Genomic DNA, 18,642 nt, shown 5'->3' on the forward strand with positions numbered 1-18,642 from the left:
TTATATTATTAAATAAATTAAATAAAACAAGTGTATAGTAATGATTTGGTACAAATATATTATTAAAATACATATATTTGTAATACATATATTTGATATTAAATAGATATTTATTATTTAGTAAAAGATATTTATTAATTAAATAATTATATTATAAGATATTTATATGATAAATAAATTATAGAAATACAAGTGTAAGGTGATGATATAGTAAATGTGTAAATATAAGTAATATTACACTTGTAATAAAGATATTGATTATTAAATAGATATTTATTAAGTTATTATACAATATATATAAAGTAAATAAAAAAGAAAAACAAAGAAAAGAAACAGAATGCTCAAACGAAAATGGGGGAAAGAAAGGAGAAAAAAAGAAAAAGGGAAAAATTGAAGTTTTGAAGTTTTAAACTTTAATAGGTAAGTCAATTTAGCCCTTTTTACTTAATTTTGATGTTTTAGAAGCCTTGGAATAAGGTTTTGATGGAATTAAGTTGATATAAAAGTGATTAGATTTCTAGATAATGTTCATGTTGAATAAATTAAAGAATTAAGGGTTAAATTGATAGAATTTCAAGTTAGAAGTGAAATAAGGATTGATTTGTAAAGTAAATCATAAATTTTGAATAGTAGGGACTAAATTGAAAGAATTTTGAAATTATGGTCCTATGGTGAAATTAGAGAATTGAAATTAGTTTAAAGTGAAAATTTAACGAAAATAATGAGTTAAATGTGAAGAATAAAAGCTAGTCTCGGTTTAGGGACTAAATTGGAATCTAGGCAAAAGTTGAATAAAAATTGAAATATTCAATGTGAAATTGAATGGTAGTGTATTGATAATATTTAATTGATTTCTGTAGCTAACATTGTGCCGAAAAACCTCAACTAAGAAAGGACAAGGCAAAGTCGACAAGGGATAGCTCGGAAATTACGTTTTGTGTTTCTATAATCCGAACTTAATATTTAATTGTTGAATTTATTATTTAATGTGTAGGGTAATGCATTGAAAGGTGAAATTGATTGTTAATTATTGTATTTTCATTGAATATTATGGTAAGTAATTAAAGTATGAATTATTGTACTTTATAATTGAAATGGATTGATTTGGAATGTGTTAAATTTATTGAATTGATGATGAATAATGTGAAAGTGGTGTTGAATTAAGAAAGTGAACCGAAAACCCTATTAACAGTATCGGGCTAAGTCAGATATAGTTGGCATGCTATAGGATTGGAAGTGTTCAGCGATATTCCGACTGTGTGTCGATAAGACATTATAAGTGTCGCTTTACTGTTACTGTTCCAGATTCGTTCCTAAGAGGTACTTTGTACCTTCTTTATTCTTATTCTTGTCGGATTTATGCTTGTGAGGTACTCTGTGTACCGTCTCGCTATCATTATTCTTATTACTATTACCATTACTAACACAGTGTATTCCAGCTTTGGTCGATGAAACACTGTGTGCTATCCCGGTGTGTGGGTTGGATCCGTGTATCCGTCCAGGTTTGAGTCATGTTAATAGGGGTAAATAAAGGTACTGAATAATTGGTGCTCTTGAATAATTAAGCATTCTTGAATAAATGACATTCTTGAATAAATGATTATTCTTGATTAAGCGATTATTCTTTTGACTAAGCGATCTTGAACAATAAAGATTAACTGATTGTTACTGAATATTGGACTACTACTGAATGTTTGGATAATACTGAATATTGGTTATTACTGTATGATAATGAAAAATCGACTGATATTGAATCAACACTGAAACTGTATATATATATTTCATTGAAATTGATTAACAAGATCTTAGTATTATAAAATGAAAATAAATGATTGAACTATTAAGATTATTAGATTGAAATCTCAAAGTTCATTGTTATATGATTTACTATTTATTTAGGTATCGGTTTATAGAAATACCACTGAGTTCATACTCAGCGTACGGTTTGTTTCCGTGCGCAGGTTAAATAAAGCTAGACCGTTGAATCAGCATCCCAGGCCGATCCCGAATTCAATGAGGTAATGCATGTATATTACTCGTAATGGCATGTACCTAGGATGTCAAAAGTGGTCATTTTGGAATGTTATTGTAAATGTTGTTATAAATGGTAATGGTTGAGCATATAACTTAATTAAGTCTAATATGAAGATGTAAATTTAAATATAAATATAAATAAGCTTGGTTTAGTATTGGTATTTGTATTGGTTGTGGTTTGAAATTTACAGGGTTGGCTAGTAAAGTGTGAAGGGTTCATTATTGAGTCCACACGACTTGGTACACTGGCGTTTGACCAGACCGTGTGAGACACACGGCTTGCATACGAGCATGTTGTTAAGCCGTGTGTCCTCTGCATCTTGAGTTTTAGCTTCAAATTAAGCACACGGGCAGAGACAATGCCATGTGTCTCAGCCATGTGGAAAAAACGGTATTGAACACGGGCGTGAGGTACGGCCGTGTAAAAACTGCACCTAAAATGCTACAAAATAAATCCACATGAGCTAAAGACACGGGCATGTGACTTGGCCGTGTGAAATTAATTTGTTCATAAGTTACAAGTCAAAAAGCCCCACGGATAGAGGACACGGGCATGTCCCATATGCAACACGGGCGTGTGGTACTGTTCATTTAAGGAAAATTTGAAATTTTACAAAATATTTTATAAGTTTCCGATTAAGTCCCGAATTGATTTTACTGTTCATATTGGACTTCGAGGGCCCATAAAGGGACAATATGACTAATTTCTGATTTGTTTAATAAAATGTTTTTGCATTACTCGTAACTAAACTGTACTGACTGGTAATGTCTCGTAATCCTGATCCGGGGACGGATAAGGGTTAAGGGACGTTACAGTTCAGTACAGTAGTTTACCCCTATTAACATAACTTAACCTAAACGGATACGCAGATCCAACCCACACACCAGTAAAGCACATAGTGCTTCATCGGCCGAAGCCGAAAAATAACAGTAACAATATTAGTAACAGTACGGTACACAGAGTATCTCATCGGAATAAATTCGGAACAGTAACAGTAACAGTAATAGTATGGCACACAAAGTGCTTTGTCGACACAAATTCGAATATCTTTGAACACTTCCAATCCTATGGCATGCCAATTATATCTAACTAGCCCGGCACTATTAATAGGGATTTCAGTTTCTTTTAAATTTAAACTTTCACATTTCAAAACAGTACAGTAAGATAACAATACTTACCTCATTTTCATTTTTCATACAATTTAAATAATAAATACAATAAACAATTACTAAGTTCAGTTTATAGAAATACAAATCATAGTTCTCGAGTTTATTCGTTATCTTCGCTCACTTCCTCTTTTCCGTTCTTTGATGACGTTTCTGGTGCTACGTTAGCTACGAAAAAATTAATATTTAAAATCATCAATACATATCATTTAATAACACACTCTTCTATTTTCCATGTAACTTTTACATAAATTCCAATTTAGTCCTTCCATTATAACCAATCTTTCTCTTTAAAACCAATCCCATATTTTCATTCTAATCCAGCTTTTACAAGTCTTAACATTTAACTTCCTCCATAAAACATCAATTCTACAATTCATTCAATTTAGTCCTTACTATAACAAAACTTATCTCTTTTTACAATTCAATCCTTCTCCCACTTCTAACTTGAAATTCTATCATTTTATCTCATAATTCATCTATTTGTTCAACTTAATTAACATCTAAAAATTCACTAACTTTCTAAATTTCAACATAATTCAAGTAGGGCTTTGTTCTAGGATTCCAAAAACATCAAAATTACAAGAAAATGAGCTAAATTGACTTACCACTTAAAGCTTTAAATCCTTAAACCTCAATTTCCCCTTTTCTTTTTCTTTCCCTTTCTTTCCTTTCTATTTCGTTTTCATTCTTTGTTCTTTCTTTTAAAATTTTTCTTTTTATTTTCTTTATTTACTTAATATATTATAATATTAATATAATTATAATATAATATTATTTACTTATTATATAAGTAAATACTAATAATTATCAATATATGTTTTATACAAACTCCACATGTATTTCACTATTACCATACACTTGGCACTTATTTTGTCTTATTTACTTATTTAGTCCCTTAATTTTTCTTTATTCTATAATTAAACTTTCACACTTTATTCAATCTAGCCTTTTCACTAAATTAGCCTTAATTCAAGCTAATTCACTTAACCAAAATCTAATTAAGCACACTACTAACTTCGTAAATATTTCTAATAAATATTTACGAATTCATTTTGTAAAAATAATGACTCAAAAATTGAATTTTTTGATACCCGTAAACTTTGGGTCGTTACAACCCTGATTGGGTTTTGAATGTTGTAATAGTGAAGAAGGCTAGTGGAAAGTGGAGAATGTGTATTGATTTCACCAACCTCAATAAAGCATGCCCTAAAGACAGCTTTCATTTGCCCTCGATTGATAGATTGGTGGATGCGTGCTCGGGGCATAGATTCTTGAGTTTTATGGATGCATTTTCTAGTTACAACCAGATATCAATGGCTCCAGAAGATCAGGATAATAAAGCCTTTATTAAAGACGATGGTTTATTCTACTATCGAGTTATGCCCTTTGGTTTGAATAACGAGGGTACAACTTACCAGAGGATGGTTAACAAAATTTTTAAAAAGTAAATTGAGCATAGTGTCAAAATTTTTGTTGGTGAAGAGTTCTACTTTAGTGAAGAGTTCTACTCTACGGGGGTATGTTCAAGATTTTTTGGAGGCTTTCGCCATTCTGTGAGCTCACAATATGTAGTTGAATTCAGAGAAGTGTGTTTTGGTGTAAGAGCAAGCAAAGTTCTAGGCTTCCTAGTTTCAGAGAGGGGAATAGAGGTACACTCAAGGAAGATTTAAGTTCTTTTGGATATGCCTCCCCCAAGGACTATCAAGGATATCTAGAGTCTAATGGGGAGGGTGGCTGCACTTAACAGGTTAGTCTCTAGAATGGTAAAAAAATGTTTACCCTTCTTTAAAGCTTTGAGAACTTCTTTTACTTGGATTGAAGAATGTCAGGTTGCTTTCGAGAAGTTTAAGTTGTATATTACGTCTTCACCACTTTTGATGCCGCCTCGCATGGAAAAATTATGTATCTTTATTTACCAACCTCAGATAAGACAGTAGTAGCAGTTTTAATCAGGGTAGAAGGAGTTCGCCAGTTCCCAGTGTATTATGTCAGCAAAGTGATGCAGAATGGTAAGTAAAGGTATTCAAAAACAGAAAAACTCACTTTTTCTCTAATTGTGGCAGCTCGCAAGTTGCATCCTTATTTTAAGCTCATCCTGTAAGGGTCATGATGAATCAACTTATTAAGGATATTCTGTCTAGAGTAGATACTTTAGAAAGAATGACGAAATGAAGAATTGAATTAGCTGAATTTAGTATAGAATATGTTCCAAGGACGACAATAAAAGGGTTAGATCCTAGTTGATTTTATAGTAGAGTGATCTTTTGGTAAGTCATCAAATCTTTCAAATGCAGTAGTTAACTCGTCACAAGATGAAACAAGGTTAGTTATGAAGTCAAAGTGTTGGGCAGTCTATGTCAATAGCTCCACAGCAAGGACAGGGTCAGGATTAGGAGTTCTTCTAATTGATCTCGATAAAAATAAATGGCATTATAGACTATCTTTTGGCTTTCAAATGTCTAACAATGCTGCGGAGTACAACCTATTAATATCGGGATTACAATTAGCTTAGTAACTAGGAACAAAAGAACTAACCATACTTATAGATTCTTAGCTTGTAGCAGAACAGATGAGTGGGGAATATAAAGTGAAAGAACCATTATTGAAGAAATACCATTCCATGTCTACTTAGTTACTCACAAAGTTTGAAAAAGAGCAAGTCAAAAGCTATTAAGAAGGGACAACACAAAGGCAAATTTTTTATCAAAATTGGCATCATATGTTATTATTGAGCAAAGATAAAATATCTTGGAAGAATATAGAGATGTCCCAAGCTATGATATTTAACAAATCTTTAATTTGAGCTAAGAAGAAACATAGATGACCTCCATCATCTAAGCCTTGCAAGGAGACGAACGCCACCTTAATAAAAGGGAGCTCGCCAAGTTGCAATATAAAGCTGCAAGGTATGACATCATTGTTTATATTTCAAATACCAATTCATTTGAAAATTATTCATTTTTTGGTCAATTAAAACCATTTATTTTATTATACATTTGTTAGGTATACCTTTCTAGAGGGTGTACTCTATAAAAAGGGGTATTTTTAGCCACTATTGCAATGTCTTGCACCCTTGGAAGCTGAGTATGTGATGAGAGAAATTCATGAGGGAATTTGCGACGATCACTTGGGTGGAAGGCTACTAGCACAAAAAGTTCTTAGACAAATGTACTATTGGCTAATTGTGCAAAAGGACATATACCATATGATTCATACTTGCGATGCTTAACAAAGATATGTTCAAATGCAACAATCACCAGTAGAGCCTTTGCAAATAATGTCAAGCCCTTGGTCATTTACAACTTGAGGAATAGATATTTTGGATCCCTTTTAGATAGCTACAACACATAAGAAATTTATAATGGTTATTGTAGATTACTTCACTAAATGGATGAAAGTTGAAGCTTTAGCCACAATTATGGAGAATCAAAAGGAATCCTTTCTTTAGAAGTCCATTGTTTATAGGTTTGGCATCCTACACCTAATTGTAATAGTTAATGGAATCCAATTTCGAGGAAAATTTAATTTTTTTACAAAGATTTACAGATTACTCTAGCCTAAAGTTCTGTCAAGACACCCCAAGCGAATGGTCAAACAGAGACAATGAACAAAAAGATTTTAATAGCTTTGAAGAAAAATGTTGATAAGGCTAGATGTGTATGGTTAGAGGAATTACCAAGAATTATTTAGGTCCTGCGAACCTCACATCACACAACAACTGGAGAAATTACATTCTCACTTATGTATGGAATAGAAGTAGTGATCCCTGCTAAAATAAGTATGCGATCCCATAGAACAATCCATTTTGATAAGAATGCTAATCAAGAGGCCATATGACTCAACCTCGATCTCGTTGATGAAATTAGAGAGGTAACAAAAGTCAGGAACGTAGTATGAGCTCAACAAGTTGCCCAGTATTATAATACCAAAGTTAGGAACAATCAATTTCAGGTATGTGATCTTGCTTTAAGAAATACCGAGGCTAGTTTTACGGCGTCGCAGTAAGGAAAAGTGGCTTCAAACTGGGAATGACTTTACAAAGTAGTAAAAAAGATAGGCTATGGAGCATACAGAATAGCAAAGATGGAAGGTCCTATTCTGTCACGAACATGGAATGCACGCCACTTGAAAAAGTATTATGAATGAATGATTTATTTGTCTTTCAATAAAGAAGTATTATTTACAAATGATATTTATTTTATTTTATGAATAATTTTATTTGAGTTAGATCGCAACTCTGAATAGCTTGTTGATTTAAGATCGCAACTGATATTGTCAAGGTTTGCTGATTTAAGATCGTAACCTAAGTTCATTCGATTTAGAATCATGAACAAATTTTATTTGAGTTAGCTAATCTCAAATTGCAACTCTGAACAACTAATTGATTTAATATCGCAGTTGATATTGTTAAACTTCACTAGTTTAAGATCGCAACCTAAGTTCATTTGGTTTAAGATCGTGAACAAATTTTATTTGAGTTAGCTGATCTCATATCACAACTCCAAATAGCTCGCTGATTTAAGATTGCAAATGATATTGTTAACGTTCACTGATTTAATATAGCAACCTAAGTTCATTCAATTTAAAATCGTGAAAAAATTTTATTTGAGTTAGCTGATCTCGGATAGCAACTTCAAACAGCTCACTGATTTAAGATTGCAATTGATATTATTAAGGCTCGTTGATTTAAGACCGTAACCTAATTTCATTTTATTTAATATCATGAATAAATTTTATTTGAGTTAGCTGATCTCAGATTGCAACTATGAACAACTGTTTGGTTTAAAATTACAGCTGATATTGTTAAAGTTAGCTAATTTAAGGTCGCAACCTAACTCTAGTTAATTGAAAATTAAGGACAATTTTGTTAGAGCTAATGGATTTCACAAACTTTGCTTCTTAGTTCATTTAGGTTAATAACTCAAATATATTGTTCACCATTTAAAACAACTATGAATTTTTTCATTTCAATTTCAAAATACTAAGTACAACAAAAGTAAATAAATTATGAATTAACATTGCTTTCTTGAGGATTGGTGGGTGTTTCATCTTCTTCTTTATTCTCTCATTCATTCTTATTACCTTTACATCCAGCTGTGAGAGCTACGCTAGTCTCAATAGGAGCTTCAACGAAGTACAGATTATTTTTCCATTTCTCCACAAATGCTTCTTAAGCTGCTTCAGAAGAAGATTTGACGTCAAAATCCAACTGAGCACCAATAAGCTCATTCATAACATCAAAGTTGACTCCGCGAGCATCAAAAGGTCTACCAGCCACTTGAGTATGTAACAGGAAGTTATATTTCAAATCGAGTAAATAATCTTAGAAGCTTTGTATAGTATCCCTTTTATACTTCTCCAAAGCTTCCTCATGACTTTTAACTAAGTTAGCTATAGCAAATTTGTGTTGTTCATCCATACTTTTTAAGGCAACCTCCAACACACTCTTATCAGCTCATTCACTTGCGGTCTCCCAATATAATTTTTCAACGTCTTTTTTGGCAGGGAAAGATACTCTTATAACCTCTTGATCTGCTCCAGTAATTTTCTATTATCTTCAACCATGTTCACATGAAGCTCGCAAGCTCTCTGTAAAGCTTCTAAGGTAGATTGGTGAACATTTTCAGTTTCTCTCTTTTTAATTTCCAATCTATTAATGCCTTCAGCAAGCATCATGCTGACTATACCAGCCTCGGCTAAAAGCACTCATAAAGAGAATGCTAACTCTTACAATGAAGGTTTACTTGTACCGTTGGATGACTCAGATGGGCAGATGCGTTTCTTGACTTCTTAAGACATACAATTGTTCCATTATTTTATCACCTCATTGGAACTAAAGGGAAACTTCTACATACTGATATGCTCTCACCATGGAAATAAAGTCCCTTTTTCACCATTAGAAATAGTAAACTTCATAAAACCACTAGGGGGCCATGATCACCAACAACTCCAAAGATGTGAGTTGTCGACCTTGGTGCTAGTGAAGAGTTAACATGAGAGATTGGGGGAGATGGGCTTTTAGCAGAAACTGTAGTGATAAAGCTACGTTACTAGATATTTCAATACGACCATTTCCTTTCTTTCGACGAAGATCCTTCATTGGGCTACCTTCATTTTTGCTGCTTAGTACAATGTTAGTTTCTCTTATAGTAGTCTTTTGTTTTTTTTTAATTCTTGCACTACCTTCCTCAACAACAGTATTAGAAGGACCTCCTCACACACTCTACATAAAATATGGCACATCCATGTATTCGTTGATTTCTCTGGATAAACTGGTGGATTTCTTAAGATTTTCTTCAACACCACGAGTTATGCCTATACCACCAATAAGTCTAATATCAACACCAACAGTTAACATAAGAGGGTTCGCACCATTCTCTATATTCATTGAAGATTTGGAAGACCATTGAAGAGGCCTTAGTTTATAAAAACTATAAAAAAAATTCTAGGCTCATCTCTGTTTCTCAACAGTATAAGCCTTAATTCATCAGTAGCTCCATGTGGCCATACGAACTGTGTTGGTAGTTCTATCATCAACAACAACTTGCCTCCATCCATTAGGGCTCAAATTTAATAGGCAATACTAAAAAACATTTATCACTGTTAGAATTTCCTCCAAGTTTAGCACGCAACCCCAACGAAGTCTATAATATTGTCCCCAGCCTATTTTTGTCATAATATATCATTTTCTTGAACACATATTTTTGATAGGTATTGACCACTTGGTTGGAAAGTCAAAACCACTGTTAAGCTTGTATTTAACTCGTATATACTTGCGGCAGTTTAGATGAAGGTTAGAACAGCAATTCGTAATAATAAATTCCACTCTTTTTCGGAAAGTGAAGTAAAATACACCTACCGAACCCCTTCGGTTGTAGGCCTTTAGTTGATACAAGTTTTGAAAAATGGCAATCAACGACACTTCATCACGCCGACTACATTCAATAAAGTATATCATCGTGATCCACTAAGAAAAATCAGACAATTGTCCGGAAGCTATTCCATATTCATCGAGAAGATGCCAAAAAAAAGGGTGAAGTGGTAAATGAAACCTTACTTCTATCACGTGCAAAGGGAGTAAAAAGTTACCATCGCTGGTGTCGTTCAAATGATGTAGTCCCTCGAGGATTGAAAAATCTTAAGCGAAGTTTAGTACTTGAATTCTTTATATAACCAAGGCTCGATTCATTTCTTCCACCTTCGTAGAACAAACGTAAGCCTTAACTTCTATTAGACTTCTCACTTTATGGTGTTGCAAAGGGTTATTTGGAACCATGTGACTACTTCCTCTAGTTCTGGCAATGGATCACTAACAAAACTAGAAAGAAGAATGGAAAATACGATGGGAATTTTAGGGAGATTACCTTTAAAAATGCTCTTCTTGATAATGGTTTTTTTTCTTCAAAGTCTCATATTCGAATAGTGAGATTTTCTAGGGTTTTTTCACAATTTAACGATACATATAACCAAAAATGAGGACACAATCAACTACACACAACTATATTCTTTCTTCACACGTGGCGAAGTATATGTTGCAAATTAAGAATGTAAAACGTACTCAACAAGTTTTTCAACAATTTTTTCTTTATATTATTTTTTGACTTATAGAACTAAGTATCAAGAAGAGTCACTTTATAACTCTTCTTCGAACTACGCAGGGAATAAATTGTTATGATATTTACTATACTGACCCACAACCCGAATGGATCTGGGTCAGACTTTATGCGGTTCACATATCGAGCTTGCCTGATATTAAGTGTTCGTAGAAAGGGAACTTACACCCTCTTGCGAGATCACATATGAGATCGTACATGGGACCGCATAAACACATGTTAAGTCTAAAGTAAGATACGTGTTAGCATGCATGAAGCCTACCTAGATATCACATTAATAGACATTAATTATATCATATAAATACACGGCTCCACCTTTCTAAAGGATATATAGAAATAATCAACAAGGCTGAATGGAATCAAAGTAGAAACTATGAAAAGGTACATTAATCCATCCTATGAGAACTTTCAATATCCTAATAATTAAATATAAAAGAATAGGTTAAAAGGAATGCCAATTTTTGAGGTAGCGCTTTGAGTTTTCAACTCAAGGTTAAATTCTAAGAATTGAAATATCTTTTAAATAAAATTTTAATTTTGAATTTCGTGAATAAAGAATATAGTAGTGGAAAATTTGTGTCTCCTATTTAAATGTTGGATCCAATTTAACATCAAATTTAATTAAAATCCAATATAATTAATAACAACCTTACAATCTCTTAAAAGAATAAAAATAACCTTTATATACCCACAAACTCTTAACAGATAATTATATTTGTTTTATAGTTAGCCACTTGCATTGAGAAAAAAATTGTCCCAAACCCACACTTGAGGTTGGTCCCTCTAATACTTTATTTACTAATATATGGTTGGAGTTAGATAAGATCATGCAATCTCCTAAACCATTATATTCTTGCATTAATAAAATATTTATTTACCCCCACAAAAAAAAAAAGCACTTAAATTCCTATGTTTTGTAAAATTGTTCATATACTGTATACGACAAATCCCAAAAAGTAAAAAATAAATGCATTTAGGAAAAGGCTTTCATCTCTCTTTTTTTACCTACTAAAGTACAATCCACTTAGTTTCTTTAATCATATTTGGTCTGTTGATTATTTTCAGTTAATCCCAGTTTTTTCAACGTATGTAAAAACAAACACTTTGATTCTCTGTCAAATTTTCAGACATCTTTATTTTTTTATTTTTTTCTTTTTCTGGCAGATGATTCCCAGACTATGATTTCAACTAACAAAGATCCCTATTCCCTATTCCCTTGCCCTCTGATTCTCGGTTGAATTTACAAAGATTCCACTTTCCACTCAAATTATTTCACATTACTTTATTTTTTAAATTATCATAAAAATGTATCAATAATAGAAAATATTAGGTCTAATTTAGAAGTTAGTCCCTCATTTTACTTTGTCAGAAATTGATCATTATTAAAAAAAAAAACTGAAAAGTTAACCTAGTTATTGACGAATAGGTGAAACTAATTTTTTACATGTAAATTGCCGATATTTTTCTAATTCAAGTCAGTGGTTTAACAAAGAGGTTGAATAGTATCAATCAATTAGAGCAACTAAATGGATTAAATTCTTATAAATTAATATTGATGGACCAATTTGTAATTTTTACAAAGTAAAAGGATGAAATTCAATATTAAACCAGAAGTTTAAATTCTTTTGGGGCTGAACTAAAGACTTAAAGTTCAACGTCTAGATAATCAAATTAAATTCGAATTTACGGCGGTGATTAGCGTTACTGTTTTCTCCATTAACGCAAAAGTTTTTAAGTAACTTTAACCCTATTCCGTAACTTGGTGGGTTGGTGATAGAAAAGTTTGGCTTTGGCCAATGACGGCTGTGATGACAGACAGTGGCAAAAATCAGGAAGTGTGTCGTCAACGCAAGTTCGTAAAATGGAAATGGCCGAGTGTTTGGCATTATCTACTAGATATACGCTACATTTTTTTTATTTTCCCAAGAACCAAACAGGAAATTACAAATATTAAAAAAAAAAAAAACAGCCTTACCGCTTGAGGGTTTGCGGCAAATGGGAGTGAGCTGAGGTCATTTTCGTGACCTGCAAAAGAAAGGAAAGGATATTTAAAAATCGATGTAAACTAAATAATTAGGATTAAAAATCGTCACATCTCAATGAAAGCAACCATAAAAATGAAATATAAAAAAATTCAGAAATTTTGAAAAAGCAGGGGAATTGAAATCTCTTCGGGAAAATAAAAGTAGGAAGGAGGAAGTTTTCAAAAGCAAAATGGAGCCCACGCTTTAAGGTGCTTTAGGGGATTTCAAATTTCAGGGTTCAAAGCGTTAATCATAACCACGAAATAAAGAAAGAGAATATTGAAAACTAAAAATCAATGTGACCGTTTGATGGGGGAAAGGGTGGCGGGTGGTCCACCTCTTCCTTACCGTTCGTTCAACGGCTTGCTGTAGAAAAATCTGGAAACATCTAGCCATTTTCATGACGTTGCACACGTGGCAACTCTCTTTAATTTTTCCGGCGACAAAGCTATCTTATTGAATGTTCTGGATTTTTATTTCATTCCTATTAAGGGGTATAAAGTTGTGTTTAAATTGAATTAATTTACTTGAGCAATTGGCACCATCAGAAGCAAATATTGAGATGCTTTTTTGGAAGGAGAAATAAGCTGGAGAGAATAAAACATGAAAATAAATTATATTAGAATCATCTTGTAAAATATAACTTTTAAGTACCAATAAAATAATATCATATTATTAAATTTTAAATATAATAAAATATTATTATATATTTATTTATATCTTATATCTTCTCTAACTTAATTTAATTTTAATTAAATTAATTAAAATAATTAATTTTTAAATTCTTTTACAAATTTTAATTATTTTGTTTTTTCGTAAGTTAAATTTTTTATTGTTGTGCAACCAATTTAAAAATAATAGTAATTTTAGTGTACTTTTTTTCATGTTATTGACACATAATTTTAATTTTTTTTTTATTTTGAATCTTGAACATTGAACCTTAAACCTCAGGGTTTAGGTTTGGGTTTGAGATTAAGGTTTAATGTTTGAGTTTGGGTTTTGTACTCGATGTTATAAAGAGGGGTTCGAGTTTAAGGTTTAGAGTTTAAGGTTTAAAATGTTAGATTCTCAAGGTTTTGGGTTTGGGGTTCAAGATAAAAAAAATTATCAAAATTTTGTGTCGATGATATGAAAAATTATTGGAATATTATGAAATAATTGGAAAGGAATCATGAATAATATATGGAGAAGAGTTTATATAATAATTTCGCTATAGATGAGTATATACTAATTATTTCACATCTTTAAAATTTAATGATGTAACAAAATTTTATTAGTGTCTAAAATTTTAATTTTAAAATAATCATAATGTAAATTATTCCCATAAAACAAACCATAAATATTCTAAGTCGAATATTAAATTTATCGAGGAATTTATCAATCTTTAAAGGATAATATTTCGCAATTTCTTACTAAACGATCAAAATTCCACTCCTCAACAATTTTTAAGTGTATTTATTTTTAAAAATATTTTTATATATTGTTTTTGAAGAAAAAATTGACATGTAAATAATACATGTTAGAAATCATAAAATACATGTCAAAATCATGTTTTTTTTTGTACTTTTAATCTATATTAGTCGCTTATTTTGAATTTCTTTCAGTACGTTGATAGTAATAATACAAAATGGAGATTTTATTTTTAAAAACGTTTTTTATAGTTTTTTAACGAATAAATAGTTCACATAGTGATTTTTAAATATGAAAAATAGGTAAATTTATTTAAAAACTAAATTAATTATTAAAACCTATTAATATATTATTTTATTTATTTTTTAATTGAATTGATATTTAATTAATTAAGATTTAACAATGTTTGATAAAAGCTACTTATCTATTAGAACATTAAACTTTCATGGATTATTTTTTGTATCTGTGAAAGATAAATATAACTTTTTTTTGGCAAAAAAAGAGAGAGAAATAGGTGGAAAATGAAATAAAGAGAGAAAGGGAAGCGAAACATGGAATTCTAGTGGGTGGGACCCGTGACGTGGATAGGTTTGAGATTTAAAAAAAAGAAAAAGAAAATGAAAGATAAGCATGGTGGTGGTGGGACCGTTGCCGAATGTGCCGCAGAATCATCCGTGATACTGTTAGCCAGCTGTTACCACGTGATGCTTGATTAATCCCCTATTAGTAGCATTACTCCATTTTATAATCCAATATCAACCTACTTCTATTACCAAAATACTGGAATCATTGAGAGTTAATTACGTTATTTTTGGGAAGGAATCCACACTTTATCCATTCAACATTTCCCCATTTTTTAAAAATGGATTTTATTATTAACGGCTGTTTTTAGATTTTTTTTTAAAGAGTTAGTTAATATAGAATTATTTTATTTATAATTATCGGAGTTTAAAATGTTCCTAATCTGGATGTCCTCGTATTGCATTTTATTGTAACACAAATGTTATGGTGAGGGGAAATGGTTTACATCGTCAGATTGTAAAACTAATAATGTAAAGAGGCATTGGAATGGTGGTTTTGAAAGTGTTGAGGTTAAGTTCAGTAGAGTATATACAATGTGAGTTGCTTGCGTCTTTTTCTTACCCTGGTCCGTAACAAATTGATAGATGTTGTTAAAATTGTTTCCTATATATATATATATATATATATATATATATTTTAAGGTACATGTGAGCTTGCTAGATGTGATAAAATGTTTGTGCAAAGCATGTTGTTATTTTAACAAGGCCATAAGAATAAGTTTTGTCATGTTCTCGTAGATGTTAGGTACACTACAAGAAAACAGACTTTTAGTGGCGCTTTTTTTAGCCTTTAGCGGCGCTTTCTAAAACGCGGCAAAAAGCGCTGCTATATGTAACGCCACAAAAATTTGTGGCGTTTATTGGAAAAAAACGCCGCTAAAGGTCAAGGCTTTTAGCGGCGTTTGTGGGAAAAGCGCCGCTAAAGGTCAAGGCTTTTAGCGGCGTTTGTGGTAGAAGGGCCGCTAAAGGTCAAGCCTTTTAGCGGCGCTTTTCCCACAAACGACGCTAAAGGTCAAGGCTTTTAGCGGCGTTTGTGTGGAGAAGCGCCGCTAAAGGTCAATGCTTTTAGCGGCGCTTGTAGTGAAAGCGCCGCTAAAGGTCAATGCTTTTAGCGGCGCTTTTTTTACAAACGCCGCTAAATTTGGCATATTTGTAGTGTTTTTTTTCACCAATATCTAGCCCTTCCTGCATACCAAATACAACAAATATAATATAAAATGCAGCCAAAAATAGCAAATTTAACATAAAAAATACAACCAAAAATATTAATTCTAAATGATACTTCAAATTTAACTAAAGATATATGATATAATTAATAATAAAGTATAATTTAAAATATTTGTACAATAATGTTAAACGTGACAAAACTTAAAAACATTCTTACAATAAGAAAACTAATGTCTAAGACGGCGACTTTTGCGATTGTTGAAACATATGCATCATCCGTCAAGTCAGAATGGAGGTCATCGTACTTTTTGCTCGTTCGCTACCATCGCCGTGCCTCTCTCTCTCTCGCAGCATTGCCTCCTCTCTCTCTGCCTCTGCTCTAAGTTGTTCTTGGAGTTCTTCATATTTTCGTTGAACCTCGGCAATTTGCTCAACCGTGTTCGCTTGCATCCGAGCTATCTGGTCTCTTAACCTCTGAACTTGACTTGAGCTTGACTTAGGAAGGCATGTATTCTTGGGAGCCGGATCCAAAATATTGGGTCTGGGTAACACGGATCCTTGAAATCGAACCCGACCGTACCTTTCAGGACCCAAAACTTCAAAGTGATAATTACATTATCAATGTTCTCAAGATTAACAACTATCACTCGAAGCAATCGCTTCATATTCCGCCTTCTTCTCCTTTAGTTTCTCCTAAAAATCAATTAAAGAGTTAGAAACGAAATATATAATAAAAAGAAATGCAACATAACTTAACATTTTTAAAACTACTAATGATGAATTGAATTAAACAATTATAATTAAAGATTATAAATATTTAGAATAAATCAAATATTATTAAGTGAATATACCATAATTTCTCCGACTTGGATGTCATAGGAGATCCATCTTTCTTCCTATCGTAATCTCAAAAAGTCAAGGCGTCCAACTTTTGTCAGATTTGACTTCCTACAATATAGTAGTAAGAATATTATTTAATAATAGAAAGTTATTAATATTTGAAAGAATTAATAAATTCATAATACCTCGGCCTCATTCTGAAGCAAAACTTCTCGACCTGCTGGTAATGCGTGAATTTTTGTTTTTGCTCTCTTGCTTGTTCCAACTCGCTCACGGTCCTACATAATAAAATTATTATTACGTATATAGTAAACACTATATATAAGAGTTTGGAAATACGCAATACCTCTTCTTTCTTTGAATTCCAAAATCTAACCGCATCTTCCCATTGATACCTCAGCATTCCTGGCGGAACATTTCTCAATTTTTCCTCGAGGCTTATGTCTTTCTTAAAATATTGTTTCTTTAAAGTGCTTTTATTGTCTCTCCATCTTTTACCTAATGCCTTCTTGATATAATTATCGGAGACTTCTAAAGCAAATCTCTCCTAAAAAAACATAAGTTTAGAATGTAAATATAAATGAAACTTAAACCAAAGTATTATAAATTGCATTCACATTTTGTTACCTTAATATTAACGAGAGCCTGGTTTTTGTTGCTATCGGGCATGTGATGCCATGATTCGTAGTTGATGGGCAACATATTTGCATTTCGTGCTAAAATGCCCAAATAGCTGCTAAAACTCGAGCTTCAGATCCAACAGTGACCATGAGTATTTCTACTTACTTTAACACGCTCGACAGGATCTAAGTCGTATAAATCTCTAAGTAGCGTCGTCCTCGAACTCTGCGGCGTCCCACCACTTTCAAATTTGAAAAATGATATACTATTATTATAGTAAAATTGACAAATAATTCAATAATAAAAGTCAACACATGTAAAATGAACATAATATTACTTTGAAATTCTTCAGCTCATCAAGTGTCTCCGCACATTCAAGATCCAACAACTGTCTGCATTGTTCACTATTTCTTTCTTCCGAATTTGGAGTATTCGGGCGATTACTTAAATCTCGTACTCTTCTTCTACGCATTTTTCCCGCAATACACATAAAATAATTAAAGTTTTAGTAACAAATTACAACAATAGTAGTACATATAAAATAGTTAAATTATATAACATGACAAAGATTAAAATTATAATATTACATATAATTAAAAATTGTAAAATCTTACTACATTATTATTCAGTAAATATCTTCATCCACATCATGTCGAACCCATTGATGTTGTGTATTAGTACTAGGGATATTTTCATCTAAGTTTTGTTCGAAAAGGTAATGTTTCGATCTTTCGACGATGTCATCTCTACTTCCATTACCCATGTCAAACAAGTCTCTAGGGTGTTCGGAGTACAACATACCAACCCTCATCGTTGGATCTTTCGAATAAAAACTTGTTTCACTTAAGAGGAAAATACATATGGCTCGTCCATCAATTGTTGTCCAGTGTGAATCAAGCGAGAGAAATTCACCATTGTAAAACCAAATTGATCTTTTTTAATTCCTCGACCAGTATTAACATCTGCCCAATCACACCGAAATAAGATAACTTTCCATCTGCCATAGTAATCCAACTCAATAATGTCGGTAAGAAGTCCGTAATACTCCACATTACCCTCAACCGGATTACTATCCCTAGCACTAGCATAACTTGTAATTGAAGAATTAACAACAACTCCACAATTTTGAGTTCTCCTCATTCTTTCGTGATACTTTGTATAAAATCTATATCCATTGATGAG

General features: G+C 32.0%; 1 long non-coding RNA gene across 1 annotated transcript; it reads right to left on the reverse strand.

The window, feature by feature from the left end:
• Positions 1-3,312: 3,312 nt before the first annotated feature.
• On the reverse strand, positions 3,313-13,178 carry LOC128283889 (uncharacterized). The gene is made up of 3 exons (XR_008274257.1): positions 12,793-13,178; positions 5,248-5,299; positions 3,313-3,369 (listed from the first exon to the last, which is right to left on the reverse strand). It is a non-coding gene; the product is annotated as an uncharacterized LOC128283889 (long non-coding RNA).
• Between the last annotated feature and the right edge of the window lie 5,464 nt (positions 13,179-18,642).

Source organism: Gossypium arboreum, chromosome 2 (assembly GCF_025698485.1).
Source record: "Gossypium arboreum isolate Shixiya-1 chromosome 2, ASM2569848v2, whole genome shotgun sequence".
Lineage (NCBI taxonomy): Eukaryota > Viridiplantae > Streptophyta > Magnoliopsida > Malvales > Malvaceae > Gossypium > Gossypium arboreum.